At 41.7% G+C, this 1,475-nt stretch overlaps 1 non-coding gene across 1 annotated transcript; it reads right to left on the bottom strand.

The window, feature by feature from the left end:
* Positions 1–257: 257 nt before the first annotated feature.
* LOC125208724 (U6 spliceosomal RNA) lies at positions 258–360 on the bottom strand. Its single transcript, XR_007174205.1, has one exon. It is a non-coding gene; the product is annotated as a U6 spliceosomal RNA (small nuclear RNA).
* Positions 361–1,475: the final 1,115 nt, after the last annotated feature.

Raw genomic sequence — 1,475 nt, 5'->3', positions numbered from 1 at the left:
CAACTCCCCCAAACTTACAGTTTTGTTTGTCCTCAAACAAAACAATAAATGCACCAAATAGACGCACGGAATGCACAAGGACTAGACGTCATAATTGCCTCAAAAGATGGAAGAACAATTTAAACATGTATTAACGCAATCAAATCAAGCATGGCTTATTAGTGGACTTTCATTACTAACTCGTGGAACACCTTGAATTCAATCTCTCACATGTGGCAAACTTCCAAAGATGGGAAGTGTTCTCTCACTCTCAAAGTGTATAAGGGTACCATTTCTCAATTTATGCGTGTCATCCTTGCGCAGGGGCCATGCTAATCTTCTCTGTATCGTTCCAATTTTATCAGATGTCCCCGAAGGGACAAGTGTATAAGGGTAATGTGTACATAAGCACTCAAATCATGCATCATGCAAAGTTTACCATAGGCTTGCTCAAAGTCTACTCCCTCCTCTACTAAATGTGATTAAGCTTCAAAAGTTCGAAAGGTCTTTATCTTTGGTTGTAATGTAGGCTCTTTGGTAGGTGAGGAATATTTGGCTAAAAAGTGACTAAAAATAAAAATATCCCAAGTAGAGTAAAGATAACTCCAATTTTCTAACCCAAGGCACTTTTAACATTTCATTTATTTTTCTCTTCCAAGCACATTTTCGGCTAAAAATAAAAATCACGCACATCTTCCGGCAGTCGCCGGACGAGACTTCTCTTCCAAGCACATTTTTCCGAGGCGGACCGCTGCGTTGATCTGCCCGCCGGGCGCCGGCTTTCGCGGCGGTCGCCGGTCGCCGTCTGACTCCAGATTTCCAAACTTGGCGTTTTGGCTCCCTTTTTCGGCACAATTATGCACATTTCTCACAAAACACGTCAAAATACCAAAATAGACAAAATATGCAAATAATGGACGTGTAGAGTGACTTTGACATAAAAAACGGACCAAATAATGGCCTTAAAACAGTGCAAAATCTGAGCGTATCACCATGGCGACATGCTGATGTCTAAGCACTGTTGACATGGAGGCCAACATATAACACTTAGCCATCTCATTCGCCTTATGCCACCGTCTATGCGTATCTCTCACTGCCTGCGCGGCGTCAGCCGCCGGCGCTGGGGGCCGTGGAGGAGTGAGCACAAACTTGTACTCATCAGCCGTGAGAACGATGTCCAAATTTTATTTCCATTCTATGTAATTTTGGCCCTCGAGTTTGTTTTCTTTAAGAATTGCAGAAAGAGGACTGAGTGACATGTTGACGATTTAGTTTGCACTGCAAAACATAATATTTACTATTTGTCATGAACTTATGTGATGAAATTGAGGAGATTAACCATAAAACTTTTCAAATTCTCACAACTGTAAAATTAAAATTTTGTACCCTCAAGCAGAGGTAAATACGCATTAAAATTTTAACATTTTTACTGGTCAAAACACCGACGAATAGTCCAGAGACCGCAGCACGGCATGGCCGCCAAATGTTGCCTAAGC

This window comes from Salvia hispanica, chromosome 6 (genome assembly GCF_029641045.1).
Source record: "Salvia hispanica isolate PSC_SH4W2 chromosome 6, Shi_PSC_v1, whole genome shotgun sequence".
Taxonomy (NCBI): Eukaryota; Viridiplantae; Streptophyta; class Magnoliopsida; order Lamiales; family Lamiaceae; genus Salvia; species Salvia hispanica.
This window is presented reverse-complemented; position numbering and strand designations above follow the sequence as displayed.